Below are 8,696 nucleotides of genomic sequence, written 5' to 3'. Positions count from 1 at the left end.
GCATACATACAGCTTTTGTGTTTCTGGTATCATATGTATATCTCACTAACTAGTCAAACCTGCTGTGAGTATTTAAATGGAGTATCTAACATTGGGGAAGCAGATATTCTTTTCTGTGTAGGTGCAGAGAGCTCTTCTGTATAGAAGGAATGGATCTGGAGAACCAGCAGCAAGACCTCCTTACACTGATTTGCCTTGGGCTTCCAGTTCAGTATAGTTTGTGAAGACTTTTCAGCAAAGTTCATTTTCATTAGACAATGGCAAAGATGAATTCTGTTTATAACTTGAATTCTAGTTTATGCTGGAAAATACCCAGAATGTCCATGTATTGAATGCTTGGTTCCCAGCCTTGGGAAGACCCAATACTTCCAGAGATTTGGTTATAGGATTGGGAATGTTTAGCTAAGTCAGTGGAACTCAAGCATATTTCCAGATGAACCCTAAGTAGATTGGAGAAGCTACTGTGTGTAAAGCCAGCATTGTCCATAGCATGAAGCTCTTCAGAACTCAGAGTGAGGAAAGATATTCATACAGTCTTACATGTCTCTCTTTACTAAGAGCAAGACATCAACCTTGTCTTGTTAAGTTGTAACAGCTGTGTTTTTTCACAGTTTTATTCACACTTGTGAATAGTTCCCCTGCAGAAGTAGATTTAATTTCGTATCACTGTAATATGTTCAGAGACTTATGTAACCTATGTGGTCTGTATTCCATGACAACTTCATTTGGAAAAACACAGAACTCAAAGCAGTTAGAGACACTCGCCTTGTTTTTCCATGACACAGTAACTCCCACTGTAGTCATGACTATCCGACAATCACCAAGTGATCCATTCTGGCTTCCAACTCTTGGTAAACACTCTCAGCCTCTAAAGTACTGAAATTGCAGGTAGGTACGGTCATGCAGGACTTAGAATATAGTTCTTTCTTTGAAACACTCTCCATGTGTAGAAGCAAATAAAACTTGCCAGTTTGAGTCACAATTGTAGCTCTAAGAATATAAAGCCTTAAACTTTGTTATTCACAAACAGGGAGTTCATCATTACTTCAGGATGGCAGAAATCCTTTCCTCCTAATTTCCTTGATCAAGCATCAAGGTCTTTATTATAGATGTCTATCTTACTTATATATCTTATATGTCTATTTTAATTAACAAAATAATACACATACAGTAAACAGTGATTATGGAGAAATATTTAAATGAAGAATTCACCTTAGCCCCCAATCCTTCACAGATCCCTACATGAGTCCCACACAGAACATTGCCTGAACTGTACTGACTGGTACAGTGAGAAATGAAGTTTAGATTTACTGCACTGGGACTAGAAAGCTAAGAACAGAGGTCAGGAATATTGGGAAGGAAGATGGATCTCTTTTGAGAACAAACATCCTCTAGAATATATTTTAGCAAAATAGTCCTCACGGATAGATTTTGAGTGATTGCAAGACAAATGGTTGCTTATCATGTCACATTTTTGTAATTATTTCTTAATTTAAAATTTATACCTTTGAAATATAACTTCATGAGAAAGTTCAGTACAACAGTATTGAACTGTTTAGTGTATGGATAAGTGGGGCAGTAGACAGAGACAGTAAAGTTCATCCTCTATAAAATGTTCTTAAAATTTTCTGTAAAGTATTCTCCTGTTTGTTATAAATATGATGCTTTCTTATCTGTTAAACAAATAGCAAAGATTTTCATTAGGGTCACAGCCACAAAGAGAGACAAGCAAGAGAGAATTTAACAGGCACAGATTCAGACACATTCCACAGCAGAAGATAGTTAGACAGACAGACAGAACACAGATAATAGACATGGTGAGCAAGGTAGAACATTCAATTCTGGATATGCTCTTGCTTAAATTACCCCAAGGGGAGATGAAGTTGATTACTTTTCCTAACCTGACAGCAACACATTTTGGGGATTCTGAGAGTAGTTCTACTGGGTTAGAACTTAGGTATTTTTCTCCTCAAAGAAATCTTCATTAGTACCCTGGAAACAGAAAATGTGTTTGGATCACAGATTTATCTTCAGTTAGCTGATTACCTTAAATCAGACTTCTCTGCCTCTACACTCCTGGAAATTTTCCTCTCCATTTTGCTGTTCTTTCATAGGTATTCCCTTCCACACTCTGTCATTCAGTTCCCTTTAGTTTCTCTTTGGTTAACTGAATAAGATCCCATTCAGCCTTCGTATGTCTGCACTCTTCGACAATGTGGCTTACATATGTATTCTCAAGGAGGTTTTATTGATGATGCCCCCCTTGAATCAGTCTTTCATTTCTGTCTAAGTGTTTATAGCTCTCAGTGTAGGAAGATGCTGTCAGAGTCCAAACCCACTGCAACTGCACTTGATCCAAATGTCACTGATTTATTTTGTATCCTTGTACAGTCCTTTAGTTACTGTTAAATTTATAAAATGTGTAACGCTTATTGTACTACAATCTTGTACCTAATATGATAAACGTATTCCCGTGTAACATAAATTTCCCTACATTGCGTTTAAGTCTATGGAAACTTGTTTTGAATTTCTAACATCCCTGCAAGCTCTAAAGTTTCTTTCACAACTCACTTGAAATGAAGCAGGACAAAATATGGCACTTTTTAAATACATTTTGTTCATAATAAACGATTGATGCTCACCACATGTACATTTTCTTGTGGAACCACTTGAAATGCAGATGAAAGCATGGCAAATATTTCACACATTATGAAGATGAATATTCTCAAATGCAGGCACTGTCCATTAAAGAAGATCTCAGACTAATGGGGAGTTCAAGGAAGAAACTGACAGATGAATGCGAGACTGGGGTGAGTGCACAGGTGCCCTCTGCCTCATCCAGAAGGTAATGTCTCTGCGCAAACCAGTGGGAAAGACAAGAATTTATCTTCCTCTATGCTTATGTCTTCTATACAACAGTAAAGCCTAATTAGGTTATTTTATCATTAAAATCATATTTTACCAGCTTTTTCTTTTCAAGTCATGGGTTGTGCAATGGTTCTTTCAATTAGAAAAAAAATTCAAAGTGCTGGTCTCTGCCTGTTTATTATTCCTCTGGGAGAACACAGAAGAGAGAGAAAGGATACTCATCAGAATTGAAGCAGAAAGTCCATCATCTTCACAAATATACTCAAGGGACTGTCAAAACAGTTACCCAGTGTTTCAGGCTGGTGAGTTCAGACAAATGTAACCATGGCCCTGCCAAAAAAGAAATCCCAATTTTTGAGAGTGTCTTCTTCTGTTTCCTTTGAATCTGAGGAAGAGTGGAGATGATTATTTGCTGTAGTTTGATGATTTTTCAACACTGTACTATAATATTTGATAAAATAAGCTGCACATATCAAATAATTTAAAACAGAACAGAGTTAGTATGCTTTAGGAGATCTAGGATTTCCTCCTTAAATAAATTCAGGTAACTGTTCAAGGTACTAAGTGGTATTGCGGTTCTGGGAAACAACACTAAATAATTTACTCACAACTCTAGATAAATGTGATTCACTAGGAACAGACTTAGAAATCAGAAAAGTAGTAAGGGACAGTGGGGAGACACTTTAAGGCAGGGGAAATCAGAACTCTACAATATAAAGGAGAAATGGAGAGTCATGATAAAAAGAGGTCAAAAATGGGGGAGTAGATCATCAGCATAGAGGCGGCATGACAATATTTCAAAAATTTTTTGAAAAACATCTAACAGCTAACTATTATAGAAGCTGCATGCCTATATATATGTAAATTGAGTGTAAATGGAGTTGCCTACTAACAGGTATTGATACTGACACTAGACACTAAAGTCTAAGAAATACAAATATAATGCTAGAAATGAAATGCTCTTTGTCAGCTGTGTGCTAATCAATCCCATAGGTCTCCATCAGACTACTGACACTGATCTTGGTTACACTCCCGAACTTGACAGTAAATCCTATTTACTGAAGATTATATATGCTTGACTCACAGAAATGGGGAACTGAAACAGGTAATGGCAAGTTTCCTTCCCACTGTGATCTGTAACTTACTGAGAATATTCATTTAGCATCTTGTCTAGATTGAAAAATAAAAAAAAACAAATCTTATATAAAAATTGACTAAAGAGAGGCCATCAATCTCAGCATTTTATTTTTTTATTTTATTCCAGACATCCAGAGAAAATATTTAGAAAGTCAAATAAATGTTGGTGGCCAGTAAAATTTCACTCAAAAATCTAAATATAAAAACTAATTTTATTTCACCTTGTGACAACAACAAAAAATGTTTTCATTATCAGACAATCCCAGTACTCTGGAAACAGAGATAGGTAGATCTCTTGTGTTTGAGACTAGTGTCATCTACAGACTATTTCAGGAAAAGGAGGACTACCCAGAGAAACCTTGCCTATAAAAGAAGATGAAAGAAGGGAGAAGAAAGCAGGAAGAAGAAAGAGGAGGAACAGGAAGTGAGGAGAAGAAAGGCAGAAAGAAGAGGAAAGAAGGAAGGAGGAGGTAGTAGAAAGAAGAATTAGAAGAAAGAAGAGAGGAGAAAGAAGGAAGAAAGAAGACAAAAGAAGAAGAAAGAGGGAGGAAGGAAAAGGAAGAAAGAAGGAAGAAAAAGGAGCCATCGTCACCAACAGACGGAGGAAGGGACACGATTTTTAAGTTTGGCTCGTTCGTTTATTTGTTTGTTTGTTTTTATGGGTTAGGGACATGCTCAGTAAAGGAAGTACCTGCTCTGCAAGCATGAGGACCTAAATTCAGATCCTTATTCACATAAACTCTGGTGCAGTGCTGCACATTTCTTTCTATCTCCAACACTTTGTCTCACAAGAGACAGATGCTAGGAGGCAGCCAGTCCACCCAAAATGGCAAGCTCCAGGTTCAGGGAGAATTTTTGACTCAAAAATTAAGGTAGAGAGGAACTGAAAGACAATGAACACAGACTCTGGCCTCTGCACAAAGCATAGAAAACTCAGACCTGTAAACTTTAACATGTATTGACTCAAGTACTCACTGTAATGCTATGGGATAGGCAATACTATAGTCATCACATACAAAGGAATAAAATGAAGCAACAGAAGTCATTAACCTGTCCAGGGTCATGCAATCAGTAGCAGACCGGATCTGGATTGAAAATATCAAAGGATCAAATCAACTGCAGCATTCACTGAGGTAGCCATTTTTGCAAAGAGCCCATTCAGTACCAGACATAGCTCTAAGAACCAGGGATAAAATTATAAATAAATCTAATGCGATTTTTACCCTGTAGTTAGGAAAAGAGAGCCAAAAAGTCTAATGGGAATACATAACAAGTGAAAAGTGTATCTGATAATAAATATGAAAAAGTAAAAGAAAAGATATTTAATTTAATACCAAACAGAGGACTGAACCAAGAGTGAGAAAGAGACTTGCTTCTATTTTAGAAACCAGGAGAAGCTCCCTTAAGTAGAGAAAAGCAATAGAAGATAAGAACAGCTGTCACCAGCCGGAAGCTCTGTCCAGTCTATCTGCCTGGATAGCATCCTGAAGCCCATAGTGAGAGTCATGAATAAGGCTAAGGTTAAGTTGGCAGCTGACCTGATGGCAGGGAGAAGGAGCTTAGATTCAATTCTGTATGTAACCCAGAGCTATTTGAGGATTTTGAGCACAAAAGGGTCAATACAAGTCCTTTTTCCAAAGAGCATTTTGATTGTTGTGTGAGGGACAGCAAGCAAACTAAGGACACCAGGGAGGGCACTAATCCAACTATATAAGGAAGATGACTCTAGAACTTAAGACATCTGTGGATGTCTTACAAGGAGATGAGACACTAAAAGAGCCTGCAACTTGTCACTTTTCTCATACTCCCAAGTTGTGTTCTAAGGAAGTTAAATTCTTAAAATATCTATTAATATGCACATTAATGTTTCAGAAAAGAAAGTTAAAAGTATTTTTGGTTATTTGTGATCAACTTTTCTATTTAACTTACCCTATGATTTATTTTGGTCTTCATTTATGACAGGGTCTATTATGCAGGTCCTAACTGGTCTGTACTTCACTATGTAGATCAAGCTGGCCTCAAACTACCAGAGATCCCTCTGCCTCTGCCAACCTAGTGCTGAGAGTAACCAAACCCAGTTTATACTATGATTTAGAATCCCTTACAGTCTAGTGAAAAAAAGAATCATAAAGCCTTCAGGATCTGTTCACCTGTAGACAGTAGGTACTACCTAAGGTATCCTATGATTAGTTTTCTTCTCATAGTATTCTCTCTAATGTATCTGGTCCTAATAGTACATGGCTACAGGAGTATTCCACAGAAAACACTTAAATAGTACCTGTAGATTCAGTCTTAGTCAATGCGTTTTTAAGAACTAATAGAAAATTATGTGTGCAAACTATGAATAAAACCTTGGCCAAGGTCACACAGTCATATTGAAACTCATATCTAAAGCATCTATCTTTCTACCTCAAAAGTCACTGAAGTCTGTATGTTTGACTTTAAATGTATATATAGTCATTGGCACTTATTAACAGTGATTGGTTGTTGAGAAGATTAGGTTTCAATTTGGGTTAAAGGAATCGGAGTTATATATTTTAAATACATTACCTTTGATAATTAGTATATATCTACCTGAAACAACATAGAAATTAATTCAAAGTGATTCCCACTCTTTAAAAAACGAACACATACCCACACAAAAGAACACAAAGAAATTTCACAATATACACAAAGTTGCACATACTGACCCAAAAGACATCAACAAGAAAACAGAGTAATTCAGGAAAAATGGCCAATAAGTAGGCTAATCAGTAAGCTGAGTGCACTCTGGTAGACTGAATTCCTGGATGAAGAGCTTCAGGTAAGCTTCCAAGTGTCCAGCACTGTGAACTGGAAGGCCACAAAGGGGATTCTAGCAGCATTTCCTATGGCATTTCCTATGCTCTGTGTGAGAATCAGGCTCATACAATAGTGATTCTATGTTACACGTGGCCAAGAAAAACAGTAAAACCCTAGACATGTATCACCTGGACTGTTTTGTAAACAAGTAGGGAACTTCCTACAGGATGGTCTGGAATTCCAAACCAGCCACAAGAAGAACATGCTTCCAAACAGGGACAACTGCCCCCTCAGTCTCCCTCACTGACTGCTATTTTAACAGCAGACACAAGTGTGAATGGAGCACCTGGAGAGTCACACGAGGACAGGTGCCCTGCATATAAAGGGGACAGATATATAACAAGGAAAAGGGAGTTTGGAAAACACTTCATCAGGATACTGACTCCTGAACACTTAAGAGCTAGCCAGTGCACAGGGAATGAGCACTGAGGGGAAGTTGGAGAACGATGGCGACTGCAGCCCTGGGCAACCCTGGCGCCGCAGCCACCCAGTGTGCTCTCCCTGGCCAGGAAAAAACTGGGAAAGGAGCCACTCTGCAGACCTCTTAGCTGTACCAGGGCACAGCCTTGTTCCCTCAGGCACCTTACCAGCCTCCCGCCTCCACCATAGCTCCGCCCCGCTCCTCCCCTCCACCACGCCCCTCTATCGGGCCCTGCCCCCCATCCTATACCTGGCCAGGCACACTGGATGAAGCTCACTGCTCAGGCTGGAAGCCTGGGCAGGTGTGTCTACTCTGGAGATGGGGGTGACAGCGCCTTGGTGGCACATTGCTGGCTGGCAAAAGAGCCCTCTGTGAGATCTAATCTGAGAGTGCATTGTTACTATGATATTCTTTATTGTTAGAATGCTCAAACATAGAGCCCAACAAATACCAGCCCAAAGTCCATTTGTCCTTTTTTGACACCATTCTGCCAGCAGATAAAATTATGGCATTTCCAGGGGTTATCTTAACAGAACCAAATCAGCTCCACATATACGTAGTGATGTTCATCACCTTCTTTGGAGTGGAATGTGGGTGCTGCTAGCATTCCTTCTAAGTTCCACAACACAGTTACCTGTCAACGGCCCGGTATGCCTGACTCAGTATGAAAAGGACTCTTTGCCCCCTACTCACCTTCTTCTCCTATTCCCTCTCTGTCCCTTCTCTCCCAATTCTTCTCCCTCCTCTCCAGGTGCTCATGGCCAGCCTCTACTCCTCTCCCCCAACACTTTCTCTGTCTCTACTCCCTCCCCATGTCCTAAATAAACTCTATTCCATACTATATCCTTCCTATGGCTGGTACCTCAGTGGAAGGGGTGTCTCAGCATTGGTGTACAGAGAATCTAATGAGTTTGACTATTAATTTGCATTACCTAATTATCCTAAACAGTATGTAATAACAATTATTAAAAGGGCTGTGATAGGGGCTGGGGATTTAGCTCAGTGGTAGAGCGCTTACCTAGGAAGCGCAAGGCCCTGGGTTCGGTCCCCAGCTCCGAAAAAAAAAGAACCAAAAAAAAAAAAAAGGGCTGTGATTAAAACATGTATTCTTCAATGAGTTGCATATGCACAATGCCTTGTACTAACAAAATACATTGAAATTTTGTATCAATATACAAAGATTTTCACCAATGAAAATCTTCAACCTGTATCAATATATAAATTCTGTACCAATGTAAGAAAATTTAAAAAAACTATTCTGCGTCAAAGAATAAACATTTCATCCAATGTCAGATTAGGGCTATAAAATGCTTTATGTAAAGGTAAATTTAGTAATCCACCCAATATATTTAATTTCTTATAATATTATACTATCCCCCTTTTATCTTTTCAACACACATTCCCTTTAACTAAGAAAGAAAGAAAAGGA

The 8,696-nt window shown here is 38.6% G+C and overlaps 1 long non-coding RNA gene across 2 annotated transcripts; it reads right to left on the bottom strand.

Moving 5' to 3' along the window:
- Positions 1 to 765: 765 nt before the first annotated feature.
- On the bottom strand, positions 766 to 7,847 carry LOC120097466 (uncharacterized). 2 transcript variants are annotated; one of them, XR_005494873.2, is made up of 3 exons: positions 7,517 to 7,847; positions 2,643 to 3,253; positions 766 to 876 (listed from the first exon to the last, which is right to left on the bottom strand). It is a non-coding gene; the product is annotated as an uncharacterized LOC120097466 (long non-coding RNA). The 2 variants fall into 2 exon arrangements; XR_010058782.1 differs by lacking the exon at positions 766 to 876 and having other exon boundaries at positions 1,184 to 3,054; positions 3,155 to 3,253; positions 7,517 to 7,834.
- Between the last annotated feature and the right edge of the window lie 849 nt (positions 7,848 to 8,696).

Source organism: Rattus norvegicus, chromosome 16, assembly GCF_036323735.1.
Source record: "Rattus norvegicus strain BN/NHsdMcwi chromosome 16, GRCr8, whole genome shotgun sequence".
NCBI lineage: Eukaryota > Metazoa > Chordata > Mammalia > Rodentia > Muridae > Rattus > Rattus norvegicus.
Note: the sequence above shows the minus strand (reverse complement) of the source record. Positions and strands in the feature narration are given on the sequence as shown.